Below are 13,413 nucleotides of genomic sequence, written 5' to 3'. Positions count from 1 at the left end.
CTCCCAGCATTTCTACACTGCCCTGTCACAAGTCCAAAAACAATGGAGCCAACTGATTGCAAGCTCTGAAACTCTGAGTCAAAATAAATCTTCCCTCCTTGTGAGCTGATCACCTGAGCTATTTTGTTACTGTGACAGAAATCTGACTAACATGGGGTGGCAATGCCAATCTGCTTCCTTCTCTTGGCACCAAGTGGAGATTGTCAATCAGCATTCCTTCCTTCCACCTCTCCATACAGAGTAGCATTCTCTTGGGTTAACAAGGGTGTATGCCTGCAGAAGCAACTCATATGGTTCAATTAAGCCAGTCCTTCATTCATAACATGAAAGGACAACCATAAAACTATATAATTCATATTTTTGGTACACATTCCTCTCCTCTCCTCTCTGCTATCCAGATCCAATTCATTTCAAGGTTAAAAATAACTCCAAAAACAAATTAGGAAATTTTTTCTTTTTTTTTTATTGCATAATTTGGGACCATCTGTTCCTTCAAAGTTTAATAAAACTGCCAAGAACCAATGGCTCATGCCTGTAATCTTAGCTATCCAGAAAGCTAAGATCTGGAGGATCTTAGTTCTAGGCCAGTTTCAGCAGAAAGGTTCGCTAGACTTCATCTCCAAAACAACCAGCAAAATACAGGGTAAAAAGTATGGCTTAGGTGGTAGAGCATTAGCTGAGCAAGTATGAGGCTCTGAGTTCAAGCCCAACTATCACCAAAAATAGTTATTGCAAATTAGGATTTGTCTACATATGTAATATGTATAATTTCTTCACATATATATATACATAACTATGTGATTAGTACATCTAAACCAATAGTTATTTTGAAAAGTTTTGACAAATGATTATATTATAAACATACACACAAAAGCTGGTTCAATGTAACATCAATATACTCACCCATTGACTATAAAAAAACTACAAGTAGTGCTAATAAAAAGAATTCTAGACAAGATTTCAAGCAATAATCACAGTGTGCTCCTATTGAAATTCATATGAAGTTGAATTTGTGTGTGTATAAACATATTACCACTATGTACAGAAATCACAGAAATGATCTTGGTTGGAAGAGCCATTCACTTATTCACTGTACATCCTTTTTTTTTTTTTTTTTGGTCAGTCCTGGGGCTTGAACTCTGGGCTTGGGCGCTGTCCCTCAGCTCTTCAGCTCAAGGCAAGCACTCTACCGCTTGAGTCACAGCGCCACTTCCGGTTTTCCAGTGGTGTATTGGAGATAAGAGTCTCATGGACTTTCCTGCCCAGACAGGCTTTGGACCGTGATCCTCAGATCTCAGCCTCCTGAGTAGCTAGGATTACAGGCGTGAGACACCAGCGCCCAGCTACATCCTATTTTTTTTTTGAAAATTTTATCTTGAGAAGATATTATTTGTAATAAGCAATGTTTCAAACAATATTTTAATTTTGTTGATAAGGCATTTATTGACCTGATTATCTATAATTTAAGTTACATGAAATTAAACATTTCCTAACAGTTCCCAAAGCTGAGAAATGACTATAAATAAGTATTTTAAATGAAACTACCACCAACACTCAAATCTAGTAATATATTAAATTGTCCTGACTCAAGTTTATATAAAAAAAAGCGTCTTTATAAGAAAACTAAATGTTTCCTCTTCAATCCTTCTTCAAAAAAAGTCGGTGAACAACAGCATGAATAATTATTTAGGCCTAGAACTTTCTATTGGATTGCTCAACAGCACATTTGTAAAAGAGGAAAGTTTTCTGGGGAAAGTTAATATATATTAAATATCAAATTTAAATTTTCCCACCAAAAATTATGTAATGCAGGTACTGAAAAAAGTGTGATAAATCATTTCGTCTTAGTTCCATTTTCTTAGTACTTAATAGTTTGGGGGTTTTTTTGGTGAGGGGTCCGGTCGTGGGGCCTGAACTCTGGACCTGGGCACTATCCCTCAGCTCTTCAGCTCAAGGATAGCACTCTACCACTTGAGCCACAGCACCACTTCCAGCTTTTTTCTTTTTGCTTATGTGGTGCTGAGGAATTATACCCAGGGCCTCATGCATGCAAGGCAAGCGCTCTACCACTGAGCCACCTTCCCAGCCCAGTACTTCGTAGTTTTATAAATCAGTAATCCCAATTGCCCAAATTACAATTTACTTTTACATTCTGTCATTGTAAATGGAAAGACAATGCTGATGATTTTGAAGACTATTTTCCCTCTGACATAAGACTTAAATTTTTTTTTTGTTTTTTTGTTTTTGGTCAGCCTTGGGGCTTGAACTCTGGGCCTGGGCACTGTCCCTCAGCTCTTCAGCTCAAGGCAAGCGCTCTACCACTTGAGCTACAGCGCCACTTCCACTTTTCTGGTGGTTTTATTGGAGATAGGAGTCTCACGGTCTCTCCTGCCCAGGCTGGCTTGAACCGCGATCCTCAGATCTCAGCCTCCTGAGTAGTTAGGATTACAGGCATGAGCCACCAGCGCCCGGCAAGACTTAAATTTTCTATATATGCTGTCATTTACCTCCCCTTCTATTTTGATAAAGAGATTTAAATATTTTTTTGTAAATTGTATGTTTTTACCTGCAATCAGCTTCTCTGTATCAGGTAGATGTGTGAACTGCTTTTTATATTCTTCATTCCTGTCTTTATAGGTAGAACTTGAGATCTGAAACAGTAAAAAGATTAAATTTGTTTAATTACCGTTGCCATGTCTTAGAAAAATGTATTTCAAATGGGATTTGAAATAATATGCTTCCTATGCCAGATTTTGTGTGTCCTTATATGAAAAACATAAACATCTCAAAAAACATTTTTTTAAAAACCCACAGGAAACTACTTCCAACAAATAGCATTTGGCAATCTTGTCTGCAAAAGTAATTATGTAGATGGAAAAAAAAACTTGCTAAAAACAATAATTTCCAAGAGCTGTAAATTGGCCAAAGACATACAATAAACGGAGAAGTACTTGTTCATAAAAATGTACTGATCGGGGATAAGGATGGCAGGCACCCAGGGCCCTCTTCCGTTGGCCTGTTCCTGTAACCTTTCCTCTTCTACAGTTAAGTCAGGTTCCATGATGTGACAGGTCCAGGAAGGTGGGGCACGCCACTAGAACTCCCAGCTATGTTGACAGAGGGGCAGGGCTGATTTGGAGTAGAAACTGAAACCAGATGCCCAGAATTAAAAGGGGAAACTCTGAAGCTCTCCAAACAAACCTGAGAATAAAGTCTGAATGGGCGCATACAGACCTGGCAGGTCAGCAAGAGGACTTAGAGAAATCCAGAAGTAGAGGGCTCGAGATTACCTTCACAGTCTTCAGACAAGTCTAGCAGAGTCTAAAAGCTGTCCAAACTAGCCGCACGTTCTTAGCTAGACACACAAGAGATCCTAGGAAATCATGGATTCTTGGGCAAACTTGAAAATTATCTGAGGTTTGAACATGTCCCATGGAATATAATTTACATAGAATACACTTTGACATAACTAAGCAGATGATCTGCCTAAACAGTCCCTTTCTCCAAAGAAATATCCTTTGATGCCTAAGAAAATGTTCATGCAAGAGTTCCATGCCAATAAGGCAATAGCTTTAAAAATCTGAGATGCGACTCATATACCATGAAATTTACCCTTTAGCAATGTACAATTCAGTGGCATGGGTATACCTACAAGGGTATGTATCCATCAATACTGTGAATTTCAGAAAACATTTATCATGTCAAAAAGGAACCCCATACCCACAAGCAGTTGTTTTCCATCTCCCCTTCCACACAGGCCTAATCAATTACTGATTTTTCTGTCTCCATAGATTTGCTTATTTTGAAAATTCATTTAAAAAGGAACAGTCTCCTACAGTGACCCTTTGTGTCTGTTAATAATTCATAATTCAGTTAGAATTATATATTCAAGGTTTATCCATATTGTAGCATGAATCATTACCTCAATCCAGATTATCAATGAATAATAGTCCGCTGAATTGATTTATCACATTTTAGCTACACATTCATCAGTTGATTAATATTTGAGTTGTTCCACCTTTTATTATAAATAAACCTGGTATGTATATGGGGGGGGAGCAGGGAGGATTGGGTGGGGACGGTGGGGGGAGGATGGGAAGGGATGGGAAGGGGAAAAAAAGGAGGAGGCTACAATGCTTGATAAAGAAATGTACTCATTACCTTGCCCATGTAATTGTAACCCCTCTGTACAGTATTTTCACAATATAAATAAATAAATAAACCTGGTATAGATATTCATGTAGAAATTTCTATATAAAACGTTTAAATTCTCCTGGGCATTCATGGAGTTTCCTGATTCTCAAGCCTTTTGTCAAGAGTAAAACAAAAATGTCCATGCATAGTCTCTGAGTACTGTCACTTATTCATCCCCTGTGATCATCTTCTGAAACTCCTCTTGGACTTGCCATGGACTTTCTCTTCCTCTTGTGTCTTAAACTGTTCTCTACTAAACATTCTACTTTACCTCCCGGTGACACAGTGAGTCATCTCCTAATGTCTGTGTTTTGTTTTGCTGCTCTTTCTTTAGCTGCCCTTATCCAGGTGCACTACATTTTTTTAATTATTATTACTTCAATTACTACATATTTCATTTCATTTTATATTTGGCTCTGTTTCAAATTTGCCTGGTGTTCGATCATTTCTAAATCTGTATTAGCATCTCACTTTTATACCTTTGCTTGGTTTCCTTTACTTTTATCTAAACTTTTAGAGAATTTTTGTGGTTTGATTACTTACTTGTTTTTAGACAGGATGATGCGATGTAGCCAAGGGTTCTGGCCTGGGACTCATCATCCTCATACCTCAGCCTTCTGAGTTCTGGGCCTAAAGGCATGTGCTACTATGTCTGACTCTGGTGGATCTAATACGCTACTTGTTGAATATCCTGCTCATTTATAAGTATTAAATTCAAGCTGGCCAAATTTATTAAAAGCATCAGGTGCTCACTCCTGTAATCCTAGCTACTCAGGAGGCTGAGATCTGAGGATTGCAGTTTGAAGCCAGCCAAGTCAGGAAAATCTATGAGGCTCTTTGTGTGTGTGTGTGTGTGTTGGCCATAGGGCTTGACCTTTGGGGCTAGGTGCTATCCCTGAGCTCTTCAGCTCAAGGCTAGTACTCTACCACTTTGAAACACAGCACCACTTCTGGATTTCTGGTGGTTAAATGGAGATAAGAGTCTAACAGACTTTCCTGCCTAGGCTGGCTTTGAACCATGCTCCTCAGATCTCAACTTCCTGAGTAGCTAGGATTACAGGTGTGAGCCACCGGTGCCCAGCTCTGTGAGACTCATCTCCACTAAACTATAAAAAATCCAGAAATGGAACTATGGCTCAGCTGGTAGAGTGCTAGCCTTGAAATAACAGAGCTCAGAGACAGCACCCAGGTCCTGAATTCAAGCCCCAGGACCAGCAACAAAAGAAGAGGAGGAAGAGGAAGAGGAAGGGGAAGGGGAAGAGGAAGAGGAAGAGGAAGAGGAAGGGGAAGAGGAAGAGGAGGAGGAGGAGAAGGAGGAATAAGAAGGAGGAGGAGGAGGAGGAAGAGAAGAAGAAGAGAAAGGTAAGAGGAGGAAAAGAAGTATGTAATCATAGGTAAACAACACTCCATTAAGCTCCAAGTTTAGATAGACAAACTTCAATCTGCAGATGCAGGAGGATTTCTTTTTCTTAAGCTCTTCCAACTTTAGTCATTAGTACACTCTTCTTTTCTTTTAGCTCTTACATCTTGCCCTTCCTACTGTGTGATACCATATAAGCACTATAACAAGATGTTTTTAACAGTGTCCAGCATTTCTAGGCACCCACTAAGAGTGCTGAAGTCAAACAAGCCCTTCCTCATATTACCAGCAGTATTCATTTCTATTCCTTCATGATTAAATCAAAACATAATACAAGGTTTCTAGGTTCATTATACCAAAATTTTTTCATGTAGGATAAAATGTGGTTTTGTAATCCAGTATAAAATTGGGAAATGGAGATTATTCTTTCTCATCAGTCATCGGAGTGAAAAATCTAACACGGTCTTTATAAACTTGAATAAACCCAAGATGAGCTGTGGTGAGAGAAACATTATTAGAAACCTTTTCTCTAAAGTTGCCACGGTGTATTACAAACACACTAATTAATCCCCCTGGGCTTCTTTTGAAAATGTAAACTTTACAGTAGAACATTAAGTAATAGTACAGTGCCCCTATAAGTCAGGTTGATGATGAGTTTAATGGTCCCTTGCAAATAAAAACAACTTACTTGTGAGTAATGTGACCCTGTGATCACTCTGTAAGTCAATGGTTAAGTACAGAATCAAGCTTCTTCTTCTTCTTTTTTTTGTCAGTCGTGGGGCTTGGGCGCTGTCCTTGCACTCTCCAGCTCAAGGCAAGCGCTTTACCGCTTGAGCCACAGTGCCACTTCTTGTGGTTTTTTTTTTAATTGGAAATAAGAGTCTCATGCACTTTCCTGCCCAGGCTGGCTTTGAACAGCGATCCTCAGATCTCAGCCTCCTGAGTAGCTAGGATTACAGCCGTGAGTCACCAGCGCCCGGCAGGATCAAACTTCTGACTATTTAAACAAACTAAAAAAAAACTTGATTATGATCTATACTCAAGTTAATGTTCCATATTTTCCATTAAAGCCTAAGCACACTCATTATTTGCATACCAACAATGTTTCAAAATCTAGACTTTATTTTCTTAAAATATTTTAGAGCAAACACTATGCCTAATTTGAATTATAACCTGTTAACATTTTCTCCTTCCATCTTGTTTTCTACTTCCCTCCCTCAAGTAAAGATCTGGTATTATATCTTCTTTATTCTGTGTATAGTTGTCAGGATTTTCAGAGACACAATTATGCAAAGAAAAACAAATAGCCACACAATTCAGAAAACTATGAATTCTGATCACTTTTAAAATACAATTGTGACTAAATCAACTATAAAGGAAATAAGTGAACTTAGAGGAACTTATTGAAATACCAAAGCATAAAAGATTTGTACAACAAAGTCCTTTATACAAAGCACTATTACTTCTATTAGGAAATTCAGTTAAGTATGTCATCTTCTAAACATATACAACAAAAAAATCTCTGAGGCATTTTTATATGCCCCAGAGTATGAGCTCTCTATCACTAACACAAGGTACATTAAACAATGCACCTGCTGCAGAGCTGTCTGTCTGTCCTCTGGGACCTTTGTCCACCAGGAATATGTCATTATTTTAGTTGGGAAGAAAAGTTAATGACTTTTTTGTTTTGATTTTTTTTCTTATTTTTTAAAACTAGCAAAAGACAAAAGAATACATAGTTATTTGCCATTAATTTTGTTCTTAATTTCATTTATCCATTTTACATGATTTGTATTATTTCATGAGTGCTTAAATGTTAATATTACAACACATTTTCTTTAACTTAGCATTAAACATTTTAATTTGTAAAACAAAATAATAAAATAGGATACATTCCTTATATGCTTATATATCTGGATTGAAATAGAAAACCTGTTGATCTCACTACCAAGAACTTATACCCTTAAAGTCTTGCTGTCAGAAAGACACTAATTAACATCATGAGATTTTGACTGACTTAAGACACACCAGTGCTTTCAGACTATGATCCCATTTCTAATTTTACAGGTGATGCAACTGAGGTCAGACAAGTTGGTTGGCTCACCATACCATAACTTAAAATCACCGGGGGTGGAGCAGACACTAGTCACATGTTTTAGTCCCAATCTCTAATTTGCATACACATGATATATATCAAGTATATGTCATATATCATATATACATAAATATGATATATCACACAAGCATACACACACACACACATACACACACACACACACACACACACACACACGGAAGCATCTGATTCAGCCAGGCCATACATGTGTTTTATCCTACAGTACTGAATCGGCCAGGTCTCTGAAGCTTAACTCTTTTAAGTACTCAGATTTTAAAGAGGTTTAGTCCTTTTAACAGAAAGCTCATTAGAGTTGTGCCACAGCTTGGATAACCACAGAAGTTCTCCTAGCTGCCTGAGAGAAAGCCTGCCCCCAGCCCAAGGGGATCTGTTGCCATCTACAGGCCCCTGCTTCATAAACTCATGGGACTATTTTGTTGTGCTTATTAAACAGCTAGCATTTAAGCTATCTTATTTTCTATCTTATACTTTTCTGTTACAAGGTGGTTTTTTCCTCTTTCTCAACCCATTCTTTTAAAAATGAAATCTGTTGGGGCTGGGATTCAGGCATGCCTGAGGCCCTGTGTTTGAACAAAATAAAGCTGTTGGAGATACATAGTTCTTAAAAAGACTAGAAAAACAATGCATTCATACAGTGAAGAAATACAACTCCAGATTCCTTGGGTGTTCCAATGGAAAGTCTCTCATGTTCTTCATCTTTGTTTATGTCATTTGGCTTATGAACATTTTCTTGTTATTCCACCTGTTTTGGATGCTTCGATGAACTCTCATAATCTTATTGTATTCATCCAGTTCCTACTTTATTGACAACACATGAAGAAAAAATAGCAATGTGGTAGAGTCTGTGGTAGAAACACACAGATTTAAATGAAGACATGTACAGACATGTGACAAAATAGTGCTTAGTCAATATATACTATGATTATCCCTCTAGGTTATAATAGAGCCAGGCTCACATCTGTAATTCTAGCTACTCAGGAAGCTGAGATCTGTGGATCATGGTTCCAAGCCAGCCTTGGCAGGAAAGTCTATGAAACTCTTATCCCCAATTAATCACCAAAAAGCAGGAGGTAGAACTGTGATTCAAGTAGTAGAGCACCAGCTTTGAGCAAAAAAAAAAGCTAAAGGACATCACCTCAGTTCTAAGTTCAAGCCCTAGTATGAGCATAAAAAAATAAGATTGTAACAGAGCTGAAAATTCCCCATCACCTATTACCATTGTAACAGTCTTGAGACTGAATTGAGATACATTATTCACTTGTTAGAAGTAATGCTGATAGAAATAAATCCACAGCAGTGCCAGGCAAAGATAATAACAGAACACACAATTAGGCATGGTGCATAGTACTTGACAACAAGAAAATGGCCACCACCATCTAGGTGTGTTTAAGTATACATTATGATGTTTGTGTAATTATGCAATCACCAAACAAGGCTTTCCTCAGAATGTATGTCTACACTGTAACGGAGTCATCTTAGCTACATAGATCATTCACTTCTACATTAAGAAGCACATATTAGCTGGGCATCAGTGGCTCATGCCTGTAATCTTAGCTACTCAGGAGGTGGAGATGTGAGTGTTGCAGTCTGAAATCAGTCTGGGAAGAAAAGTCTGTGAGACTTTTATCTTCAATTAACCAGCAAAAAAAAAAGAAAAAGCCAAAAGTGGAGTTGTGGTTTAAATAGTAAAAGCATCAACCTTGAACAAAAAAGCTAAGGGAAAGTTCCAGAGCACACTGTATACACACACACACACACACACACACACACACACATACACACACACACACGCACTCACACATACAATGTATTCAGCTTAGGTACCTAAACTGAGTTAACAAACACCTTTGGCATCCTAAAACTAGTGCTACTCAAACTTTATCGTACATGCCGACCACTTGAACGCTTGTGAAAAACCAAGTCTCCAGCTCTCTCTCATCAGTGAGCAGGAAATGGCAAGTCGGTTAGGCCTATAAGTCACACTTTAATTAGCACATACCCATGCATACTTGTTTTTTGCTTTTCTTTGTCTGTTTCTAAATTATTTTGTTCCTTTGATTTTCCTTTTCATTTTGTGATCTTGGAACTATAAAACTTCCCTCATTTATAACATCAGCTAAAAAATGCTATAAAATCACAACAAAGAAGAATCAAATCACACTAATAAATAAATAAATAAACTTTTCTAAATGTGCCCCAAAGTAATATAGTCAATACAGATGCCATTGGTGCTAAGGATGCATTGTTATTTTTGCATATTTCTTAGCAATTAAATATTTTCCTTCTGTTATGTATAAAAAATTATGTTTCTAATAGAGAGTCAGAACTGGTTAGCCATGTTAAGATTCAACAACATTCCATTGAGTTGCTAATTAGGAAGAAAATGATGGTACTTTTAATAATATTGATAAGCTTTTAACATTAGTCCCCTAGAAAATTATATGAAAACCTACCATCAAGGCTAGCTAATTCTCAAGAGATCAACTTGCTAATGAACAAATATTGGAACTATAGATGCCTTGTGATTTAATAGGATAGATATAACAGAAACAGGATGTAGTATAATAGATATCTATCAAATTGCTTGTAATTCTCTTAGGAATTGATAGGTTTACAATGAACTCTTTAATCATACGGTGTAGAAATATCCTTATCATACTCTAAGATCACAATGCACCTAATCAACAATCGGTAGTTTCATTGTATTATGCAGTAACCTGAAGCATATCCGGGTTCTACTTCAAATAGAATCTGAAACTCCTAATTTTAAAACCCTTCTTACCATTATTATACACTACAGGTCAAACATCATTAAACTTCCTTTTAAGTACCAGAACAATTACCTGTTTAAAAAGTATGTAAGTTTGCTAGTTTCTCAGTAATATTTACAACTATGGTTTATGTAACATTAGTTTCTTGCCAGTATAGTTAACAACAATAAAAGTGGAATCTGATTCTGTGGTGTAGGGTTCTCAAAAGGATACTGAAGCGGACAATTCCACTCCAGCAAACTGGACAACAGTGCCTTCTAGTGGTCAAAGGAGGGCATACTTGGAAATGTCTAGGTAGCCAGACTAAAATCAAAACATTTAAAACCAAGAAGCTAAGAAGAAAGTATTATAAATAGTACACAAATTGTTTTAGAATTAAAGAAGATTTACATTCAAGATTAAAATGAAAACACAAAAATGAAAAGCACATTACCCAAAAGCTCCAGTCACCACTCCAATTATGGGAACTCAGTCCCTGTTTTTTAGTGGACACCACATTAGTCTCATCCGCAACCGGACAAAGATTTTCCTCTACCTCTTCCTGTAACTCAATGACCAGACTTGAATTTTCTTCATGCATTACCTGGAAACAAGTATCAAACAATTTAAATTACTTATTGAGAAGTGCCCACTTAAAACATACTACTTTTTTTTTTTTTTTTTGTCGGTCATGGGGCCTGAACTCTGGGCCTGGGCGCTGTCCCTCAGCTCTTCAGCTCAAGGCTAACACTCTACCACTTGAGCCACCATACCACTTTTGGCTTTTTCTGCTTATGTGGTGCTACTTTTTAAAGAAAAATATGTAAAACTTTTAGAAGATAGAAATGAATGCTTGTTTCTTCAGTTTGTTATTTATATATGTATCAGATAATTTCCAGCCTCTACAATTGATTAGACACAATGGGTACAAAGATGAATAAAACAAAGACCTTAGCCTACAAAAATTCAGTCTGCTAGAACAAGAATTAAACACTAAATGTATGATAGAAGCATCAGTTGGCTCAATCATTTTGGACAATACCTGGCTATGTCCAGTAGATTCTAACATAGGCATATAATACAACCTAGTAATTTAAAATATGCATCAAGTAAAGGATGTTTATAATACTAATAAAGTAGAAACCTCATTGCTCATCAGTAGAGAAATAAATCAATAATATCAGTTTATGAAAACAATGGAGTTAAAAATTAATGTCTCATACAGACACTGGTCTCCAATCTAAAGGTTGTTCAGGACAATGATTGCGTATCTTCACACAAGAAACCACTGAGTGGTTACTCACAGAAGAGTTCATAAGGGTAAGTTTAAAAAGAAGGAAAGTGGGGATTAGGGATTTAGCTCAGTGGAACTGCACCTGTCTGGCAAGTGCAAGGACCTGAGTTCATTCCTCAGCTCTGGGGGAGTGGGGGAGGGAGGGGAGAAGAAAAGTGATAGTGGGAAACAGGTATTATACAAGCACATGGCTCATCAGAACCAGCAAATACCTCTGCTGCCACAGCTACCTTCTTTGCCTCTCTTTTAACAAGGACCTTCATCCTCAGGATTATACAGAGAACACAGGGCATCCCTGTGGTGATCAAAGGAATAAGTCAACCCAGCTGAAGCTCAGGACACTTAAAACCCTGTGAAGTGACCAGAGATTTGGATGAAACCCCTAACCTTGATGAATTTGTAAGCATGACAAGGGTAGAGAGGTTTTTTTTTTTTTCACACAAAGTATATCCAGTTACTAGAAAATAATGAGGAAAAACACGAGATACAGGAGAAGGAGACAAAACTGAAATCAAAGTCCACAACTGTACCTGGTAAAAAAAAAAATGCAATATTTAGGACTGGAGGTTCGTGTGGTAGAGTGCCAGCCATGAGCAAAACAAAAGCTGAGCAAGAACATGAGCCACGAGTCAAGACCCAGCACCACCCCCAACTCCCCAAAAACTTAAAAGAAATGTTTAGGTGTTTAAATGTAATATTTAGCCCACTGTGGCTGATTAAACTTGGAAAGAATGAATGGTGGTATCTTACAGTCAATAGTACAGTCCTCTCAACACTATATCCAACGCTATTGAAATCACTGTGTATCCTAATAAGCAAGCAGTACCTATTTTGCTACTGCAGATCTGGCTTATGTCTTCTGCTCAGCACCTCTTTCCATAGCCTGTCGGCTGTGGTTTCCCTTTAGTTTGCCAGTGGCATGATATACTTCTCTCTGGCTACCCAAAACGTACCTAACCATTTACTGTCTTTACAGGCAGATTTAACTGAGCTCATTGGACCTTCTGGTACCACAGCCACCACTGAAGGATATGCCCAACTTGTCCTCATCACCTAAATAGATGGTGTGGCATTCCTCTTATGACCCTTTGCCTACCTGAGGAACAACCTGGGTTCAACCAAGTCAAGAGCAATGGGATTTGTATGTTTAATGGACACTCAATCACCTTCATGACATGTGATGCAGCTCTCCCTACAGAATGGTTGCTTCTTGTCTCTTACCCAGGATGTTCCTCAGAAAGGACAGGACCCAGGAGTCAGAACAACTGGCTGAACTTCAAGAGGTCTCTGGCCAACAAGTGGCTCCACGTGTATATTTTTTACATTCTCATGTCATTGCTGCAGAGTTACCCTTCAAGGTAAAGAACTCTCAGACACTTCTATTTTACAGATATCCAATAGAAATCAAGATCACCCATGCATCTAAATATACTAAAGCCATGATACAGAAGGCCTCTCCCAGACACTTGGAATCCCCTTCAGATTTCCAGACATTACCTCTAATGACCCATGCCCTCTGTTTATTTCTCAAAATACAACTTTGGACTCATAGCTGATCTTCTCCATGTAACTTGGAAGCTTCTTCAAGGTTTTAAGCCACAGGTCTCATCCAGAGCCACACTAGGCTTGAATAAGTTCAAATCCAATTAAATGCAAGATGATACATTTCGGCTATCTG

The sequence above is a fragment of the Dipodomys ordii genome, unplaced genomic scaffold, assembly GCF_000151885.1.
Source record: "Dipodomys ordii isolate 6190 unplaced genomic scaffold, Dord_2.0 Scaffold111, whole genome shotgun sequence".
Lineage (NCBI taxonomy): Eukaryota > Metazoa > Chordata > Mammalia > Rodentia > Heteromyidae > Dipodomys > Dipodomys ordii.
The sequence above is the reverse complement of the archived record's forward strand: the minus strand, read 5'-3'. Positions refer to the sequence as shown.